This window comes from Schistocerca americana, chromosome X (assembly GCF_021461395.2).
Source record: "Schistocerca americana isolate TAMUIC-IGC-003095 chromosome X, iqSchAmer2.1, whole genome shotgun sequence".
NCBI classification, from domain to species: domain Eukaryota; kingdom Metazoa; phylum Arthropoda; class Insecta; order Orthoptera; family Acrididae; genus Schistocerca; species Schistocerca americana.
Genome location: NC_060130.1, coordinates 976,473,560 through 976,482,183, shown reverse-complemented (window position 1 = coordinate 976,482,183; position 8,624 = coordinate 976,473,560). Strand labels below are relative to the sequence as shown.

General features: G+C 41.3%; 1 pseudogene; it reads left to right on the top strand.

Moving 5' to 3' along the window:
- The first annotated feature begins 1,147 nt into the window (after window positions 1-1,147).
- LOC124556975 lies at window positions 1,148-1,265 on the top strand (annotated as a pseudogene).
- Window positions 1,266-8,624: the final 7,359 nt, after the last annotated feature.

Sequence of the window (8,624 nt, the reverse complement as noted above, 5' to 3'; positions counted from 1 at the left end):
CGTATACCGCTGGTGGTCATAGATGGCGCAGTAACAGCTGTACGATACGTGAATGCCATCCTCCGACCGATAGTGTAACCACATCAGCAGCATATTGGCGTGACATTCGTCTTCATGGACGACAATTCGCGCTCCTATTGTGCACATCTTGTAAATGACTTCCTTCAGGATATCGATATCGCTCGACGAGAGTGGCCATCATGTTCTCCAGACATGAACCGTATCGAACATGCCTGGGATAGATTTAAAAAAGCTTTTTATGGACGACGTGACCCACCAACCACTCTGAGGGATCTACGCCGAATCGCTGTTGAAGAGTGGAACAATCTGGACCAACAGTACCTTGATGAACTTGATGATAGTATGCCACGACGACTACAGGCGTGCATCAATGGAACAGGACGTGCCACTGGGTATTAGAGGTACCGGTGTGTACAGCAATCTGGACCACTACCTCTGAAGGTCTCGCTGTATGGTGGTACAACATGCAATGTATGTTTTTCATGTGCAATAAAAAGGGTGGAAATGATGTTTATGTTGATTTCTATTACAATATTCTGTACAGGTTCCGGAACTGTCTGAACCGAGGTGATGCAAAACGTTTTTTGATGTGTGTATGTACGAAACACAAAGCTATACTTTAGAAAGGTAATACATTGTACCCATATTTATCAAAACTATAGCGACAAAGAGAGGATTTCACAGTCGCTAAACTTATCGGTTTACCATTCTGCTTACGAAAAGTATAATATCTATGCAAATGTATGTTCCACGTAACCACTTAAAAGTTAGTACACAGTTTGGGGTATCTACACAAATGGTAAATGTATCAACATATGAGAGCTAGATTCTCTTTCCTTTGATATTTGAAATTTGTAGCTCATATTTTATTTAGAGTTACAATCATTTCAGTTAATACTAGTTGCTCAAATCGTGTTATAAACTAGAATCCCATACACATACATGCTCCGACAACCATCATCATACGAATGTCAAGGCCGTTTATTTTCCTTCGATACTCAAAGAGTACAGTTTTTCTTTACATTTAGTGATAATTTGGGTATTTGGTTATGCTGGTTATTAAAAAAAATGAAACTGATACAAACTGGTTATCTCTATGTAAATTATGACAGCTGTATCTTAAAGTGTCAACGGCCTTGCCGCAGTGGTAACACCGGTTCCCGTCAGATCACCTAAGTTAAGCGCTGTCGGGCTGGGCTAGCAATTGGATGGGTGACGATCCGTTCTACCGAGCACTGTTGGCAATCGGGGTGCAATCAGCCGTGGTGAGGCAAACTGAGGAGCTACTTGATTGAGAAGTAGCGGCTCCGGCCTCGGAAACTGACATACTGCCGGGAGAGCGGTGTGCTGACCACATGCCCCTCCATATCCGCATTCAGTAACGCCTGTGGGCTGAGGATGACACGCCGACCGGTCGGTATCATTGGGCCTTCATTCCCTGTTCGGGAGGAGTTTAGTTTAGTAGTAACTTAAAGTGCGTAGAGATGCGCTTCAAATTATATTGCAGTTTAGTGTATATCTTTTGGCCACACAGGCCAGCCCATTCGTCTTCACCTGCCAATATCCTATGTCTGACCTCACAGTTGTCGATCATATGGCATCGGTGATGCAGTCACTGATGATGTTGTTGTTTCATTTATGTGTAAACAGTTTGTAGACGTAACAGTTGGAAAGCAGCGGCGATATTAGTAGCTCCCTGTGTAGGATGATTGTGAGACTGATTAATGCCAGAAAATACTAACAACAGAGCATGAATTTGGAAGAAAGGAGTTCAGAGAGAATATAACTATGTTGATAGCTGAAGTTAAGGATATAAGCAGAACACTGAGGAAATCTTAGGGAATTGAGAGAAAACCGGTGATTCTATATATTCGAACAATAAGTGAGCGTTCCGTCGACGGGGCGGATCTTCAGGTGACTGATTTCGGGCAGAGAATTGGCCAAGCGTATTATGTACTTTGACTACCTTAGTTTCAGTGAGTCGGCCCCGTAAGCGAAGATACATGTAGAAAGGGTGAAGCCGCTCTTACAGTCTGCATTTTTTGTAAGACATAACAGCACTTTCAGGTCTCCGTTTACCGTACTCCAATCCGTTAGACCACTGTTGGCATTTTTTTTTAGAATTTTTTAAAGTAAACTTGATTTCGTTCAAAACATAAACTGTGTGATTTGGCTTACGTTATAACTGTTTAGGGATCTAAACCATTTATTATTTTATTTATATATTGCCGCTATCGTGCCATACGTGGATGACTGATGGTAAGAGCACTTGAATATTTAAGATAGTAACGAATGGTTCAAATGGCTCTGAGCACTATGGGACTCAACTTCTGAGGTCATCAGTCCCTTATAACTTAGAACTACTTAAACCTAACTAACCTAAGGACAACATACACATCCATGCCCTAGGCAGGATTCTAGCCTGCGAACGTAGCGGTCGCGCGGCTCCAGACTGTAGCGCCTAGAACCGCTCTTCCACCCTGGCCGGCAACAGGTGGTGGATGGAGTACCTTCTATACTTGCCCTTTCAGCTACTCGGTATTAGAATGTTAATTATCTGGTAGCAAAACTGCAGTCTCTTAGCCTTTCGTTTATTAAAGACGAATGTAACTGAAATTGAGGTGCAAAACATAACCCTATAAAAATTCGGGAAGGTCACAACTAGTAAAATGTTCAATATCGTCCTACTCACCTTCTGCGAAAACGTGTGCAGTTTAAGACAATTATACCTGTGATGCGGAAACATGTAATACAAACGAAGACAGATCTGTTCCTTTGTTGTGTCTGAGATAGGACAGATCTGAATATTACCAGAAAAGTAAAGAGAATGCATTTAAAGTCTCATGTCGTGAGAAAATTCGGGAAGTACTTGTTCACAGCCTAAGCTCCAGAGGAAAATAAACTCGTCGGAGAGGCATCGAAACTGCTATAAAACATCCATAAATTGTACTAATCTTCTTTTGGGCGAAAAGAAGAGAAAAAAGCAAAGAATTCACAGTTTGTGTTGTCTTGGCCGTTTTCCTTATATGACAACTCATAACCAGAGTAGGTAAGTTTATTTCGCAGTCCCAGTATGCAATATTTAACTTCTTCTGCCATAGTGTACGCGTATAACAAGGCGAGCGTAGTGAAGCCACTTTTCTGGTATTATGAAAGAAGTGCTGTTCTCAGAGAAACAGTTTATGAATGGCTGCGACACACGGTAGCCGGCAAGCCGACCTGCGCACATAAAGCGCCACGGATCAGCTTCTCCCTTCTCTTTCCGCCCCCTGTTTTCGCTCTACTGTCTTGGTTCCTTAGAGTCCTTTCTCGTCACATAAAACTCACTCACGGAAATACATCGCTTATTTCAGTCCCAACACAAACATACAGCGAAAGCCTTTCGAAATCCCAGCGGCAAACAACTGGTAAGTAAACACAAGCCGTCACCCCCGATCCAAGCGCCTTCGCCTCTCAACACACAAGAGATGCGTAAGTTCTACGCATATAAGACCGAAAGAACCAAAAATTTAAATAAACTTAAACAACAGTACAACAATGGGTACAATCCCAACGGAAGGTAAATAAAACTGCAACTCCGTCTCCTGTTACAACTTCATATTGCTGAATAGTAATGTGCCCTTAAATATGTAGAATGTCACAAGTTAATAACAATTTAAAAATCAAACATATTAAATCAACTAATGGCAGTACGAAGTACACCAAACTATTGTTCGCGCTGCTGGATAAACATTAGCAGGCAAGAATCATTTGCAAGAGTTATTAACGCTGAAAGGAAGTTAGAACGGGATTAGATAGAAGGTCCAGGACTAATAGTGAATGGATATTTAAACCTTTCAGACCCTCTGGATACAATTGTGTACATTAACTTTTATTATGCCTTAGCTGCAACAGAAATATTTTTTCCCATTGGAAACCTGAGATACATATTTGTGATTCTCCAGCCTTTTGATCACGCGCAAGTGGTGCCAATTGTTGAACACATCTACAAAAATATCAGCAAGTAAATGTAGCAGTGCGTAGCAACTCGTGGCCACCAGAATACACGGGTGTGATCGGTTCGCGATATTCCACTGTATAATTGAATATTGTCGTCGTTATTTTGCATGTTAATTGCTGAACGATCTTTTTACTATTTCTTACAATAGAGAATATTTTGTAATTAGTTAACTTAGTCCATAAAATTACGTCAAGTGTAAACGGTATATTTTGAAAACGGATATGTATTTTTGCATAAATCTTGCATCTAAAGTCATTTAAAAAATCACCTAAGACCATTACCACATAAACAAAAATTTTACTTCCCCCAGAAAAAAATTCAGGTCTGAAAGGGTTAAACTGGCTCCAAAACACTGTTACAATTTGCTCTACAAAAATACAAAAATTCACATCTTTGAACGTGGAAAGGAAACATGCGACACTTCCAATCATTGATAAACTGATGTTACCATGCACGATCATGCTCAACGTAGGTCCGATGTTTGGAGCTGGCGATGAACGCCTGAGTATGATATATCATTCCATTACCTCATACCATCCTACAGAAATGTATACAAGTTTTACACAGCCAATGACCGTATTTGACCAGTTCTCAATTCAGCCGGGAGTGGCATTACGAGCAGTCGTCTTGGGCTGGAGAGCTACAGGAAGAGATGCGTTTTACCAGTGGCGAGGGGTAGCGGTGGCGGCAGGTACTGCTAACGGTCTGTGATCTAAGACGAGCAGGAACTTGCGCACGGGAGTACTTTCTACCACATAGTTGAGGGACATGAGGAGACATGAGACGACTATATTCTAAATCTACATCTAGATTTATACTCCGCAAGCCACCCAACGGTGTGTGGCGGAGGGCACTTTACGTGCCACTGTCATTACCTCCCTTTCATGTTCCAGTCGCGTATGGTTCGCGGAAGAACGACTGCCGGAAAGCCTCCGTGCGCGTTCGAATTGGCGGTCACTGGGAGCTGATTCAAATATTGCTGTTGCAATTGCATCAAATTTATGACCAACGTCTTATGAACAAGTTACAATGAATCCAAAGACACTAAAGAGATCGTGGAGAAGGGATGAGCTCAATACAGTTTCTACCACAACGTTATTACAATTATTTAGAAAGTTACAACAGTCTATATTTGTGAATATTATGATATGCGATGTAAAATTAATAACCAAGCAGTTGAAGCTGTAACAGCGTATGATGTATCAAGTGAAATACGAACATGCCAGCAGGCACTACAAAGATCTTATTACAGGTGTTTCACTCGTATCAAAAGTTACAGCATGGCAGAATTTATTGAATGTTTCTCAGTAGTTGCCAACTGTAATGAAAATTATTTGATCATTAATTTTATTTCAATTTGAACTAACTTAAAGCCAAAAGCAAGATACATACGATTAATACAAATACACAATCATTTGATTTCAATTAGAATTATTTTGTGTTGAACAACGTTATTTTTTACCTGTTATTCCTATTCTATGCATACATTATTAGACTAATGGGTCATTTCATATGTACTTACCAGGAAATTAAACCCACAATTTGTGATCACCCCCTTTGATACACCATGACGAGCCAGCCAAAGTAGTACATCTGACAACGACTTTTCTGGTTTTCAGGTTCCTCCTATCTGCAAACGAAGATTAGAGAGGGTATTTTTCTGATTTAATTAAAAGATAATACCATAACATTCGTGGAGCGTTCCAGTTCACACTCATTGATAAATATTCTAGTAAAACATGGGTGTAACTCTATACGTCGCACTGGTCTTCCTTCTGTCTAGCTGTGAACATACACGACTTCCTATATCCTCCAAGCTTTCTCCATCCGTACCACTACACGCTTCCACAACAGTTTCTTGTGTGTCACTGTCTTTTCTGTTAACTTTTTCCTATTATTTTAGGTTCAAAATGGTTCAAATGGCTCTGAGCACTATGGGTCTTAACTTCTGAAGTCATCAGTCCGCTAGAACTTAGAACTACTTAAACGTACCTAACCTAAGGACATCACACGCATCCATGCCCGTGGCAGGATTCGAACCTGCGACCGTTGCGGTCGTGCGGTTCCAGACTGAAGTGCCTAGAACCTCTCGGTCACACGGCTGGCCTAGTTCTCATAAAGCTTGCTTAGTAGGTAAAGAGTACCAATGACAGAAATCCCATAATTGTGATGAGTTAGTGCAAAAACCATGGACTAAGTTCTTCCCCATAGAGAGAAATCCGCTGCCGATAATCCTTGTACTCGTTACAGGTGACAGGGATAGTAGCGTTTATCATGCAGAATACACGTAATCGTACTTTGACTTAAACCATGTTGGTGGGACATTTATCTGGGGCTTGTACTAGGGTTCGTCTCAATATCCTGTAGATTCCGGTCCTCCAAATGTGGTGTAAGAACAGTCCGCCGCTTCCTTGCATGTTCGTCTGTCTGAAAGGATCCATGATCACACAAACGCCCGAAACGGCTTGAAATGTTGTGTGATGTCCTTGTTATCAGTGAGGGTACTAGTTTTGGTACAGCAGAGTTGCCCCTCGACCGTTTCCATCTGCTTTGCCGTACGCAAACACCATCTCGGCTTGTTCTCGACATGAATACCGCACCATTCGGCTACTTACAGTATGCTGCGTCAAACACACAGCCTGCAACATACAACGAACGCAAGGGACATGGTCAGAGGAGCTGTCAATCGTTAGCCCCATCTATCGTGGGAACGATGCATTTCCGGACACATGTTCATAGTACATTTTTCCGCCATTTACAGTTACGAATCCGTCCCTGTAGCTTTTAAGTTTTATTAATGTTCACCCTGATATTACACTAAATAAGTGTGCCGTTGCTGTACAGAGGACGAAAGCTATATAAACAATTGTCAGGCCAAGAAAATTTTTAAGTTTACGACGGTCTAAATAACATTAAAATTGCGTGCTGGTCTTCTTGATATCGTCCTATATCTTTTTACTGGGCAAAAAGTTCACTAAGTTGTGATTACCATTCCATGGCTTTACTAATTCCTTTACTATTGACTTAATTCTTTACTCAAATACACATATGATCGGTTCTTTAGAACTACGTACCAAAACCCTTATTCATATCACTTGATTTATTTTCATTCCAGACGAACCTCTTCCTCAGGCCTCTGGGAAACTAACTACCTCGTCACTCCTGAGTTGGCTAACCAGCTGTAATAAAAGTGTGTTGGTGAAGTAGAACCGCTGACACAGATACTGGAGCTTTTGCTGTCGGCGGCCCTCTAGCGACCACCGCTCATTACAAATGCGAGAGCGGAACCCCACGTCCTACGTCCTGCCACGCCCTCCCCTCTTTTCGAGTCTACACTTCCACTCAGATGCTCCCAAGCCATTACTCATTCGCTACCGTCCTTCTACACGTTCTTTCGTTTTTCTCTCGAGGTGCCTGCACTCAGTAAAAAGACGTTTGCAACGTGGTGTTGTATCATGACCTATAATTTCACTGTTTTTACCCTTTTATAGATCTTTGTAAGCTATATTTTATCACTGGATTAAATATACAGGTCATTTAAAGACAAATACTTCCGAATAGTGCTACTTACATGAAGATAAAAATAATAAGCATAGAATTCAAGCATGTATTTCGTTTTGCGAAACTCAAGTATGAATATGGTAAGGGGAAGGTGCATGCCCTGTCGTATCCTTAGCAAGCTCTTATGCATTCACCTGTAATGATGTGCGAAACCTTGCATCAGAATTGTTCGATCAAGAAAACAACCTGAGCTGTCCTACAAATGGTTCAAATGGTTCAAATGGTTCTGAGCACTATGGGACTTAACATCTGAGATCATCAGTCCCCTAGAACTTAAAACTACTTAAACCTAACTAACCTAAGGACATCACACACATCCATGCCTGAGGCAGGATTCGAACCTGCGACCGTAACAGTCCAGCGGTTCCGGGCTGAAGCACCTAGAACCGCTCGGCCACCGCGGCCAGCGAGCTGTCCTTACACGAGCTGTTATTCTCTTACTTCATTTCCTTCATTCGACGAGACATGAAACTGACTAAAAGCTATAAAAGGGTATTAGAAGAACACTTTTAAATACTCTGAGAACAGGCTCAGTTTTCCAATATAAGCAAACAAGTTCATGCAGACAAACGTCCGAAAGTCCTTAGTTTGCAAGACGTTAATGAAAGTTTCTAGTTTAGATGCGCTCTAAATGGTCTCTTCTTGTTTCTAAACGCGTATGCACTCGTCGAATCATGGAATGTCGCGCTATTTGAAATACTCCATGATGGTTTCGAATAGTTTCGTAGGGTTCCATGACACGTCAATGAAAAGTTTCTCCATCAGGCTGGTCTGTTGCATAGACCAATTTTTTAAGGTGCCCACAGAGAGAATAATCCAAAGTAGTGGGATCCTGGGAATGTGCAGACCATAGACTCTATAATACTAACATTTCGTGAAACACGCTAATGTTACCCTCTGAGTGGATTTCGAAGATTTGACCTGGACAAACGTATCGGTCTATAATTTTGAATCTGGTGAAATTAACAGAAAAACGAAATGGGCTTGAACCTTGGAAGTCAAAGAAAGTAGTAAAATCATAAATGAATAAAAAATGAGCAGT